The following is a 318-nucleotide window of genomic DNA, read 5'->3' on the forward strand; positions in this document are numbered from 1 at the left end:
AACACCAAATTTTTTTTATATTTATTTATAATATAAATATTAAATTTTTAAAATTTTATTGAAAAAAAATAGATTTTTGTTTTTCCCCCTTTCAGCATATGGTTTTTAAAAAAAGTACAATACGTTTTTAAAATTTCCTTCTTTGAATTTTTCCTAAGTGAAAACAAATCCAAACTTTAAAGGATATTCAAAATTTTCTCGTTTAACAAAAAGCCAAATTGAGAGTAATACTAACAAAAATACAGAAAGCCTAAACCCGGTTAAAAAGGGCGAATGATTTTTAATTTTCTTAATAAGGAGGAATTATTTTAAATATGT

This window comes from Penaeus monodon, chromosome 21 (assembly GCF_015228065.2).
Source record: "Penaeus monodon isolate SGIC_2016 chromosome 21, NSTDA_Pmon_1, whole genome shotgun sequence".
In the NCBI taxonomy this organism is placed as follows: Eukaryota; Metazoa; Arthropoda; class Malacostraca; order Decapoda; family Penaeidae; genus Penaeus; species Penaeus monodon.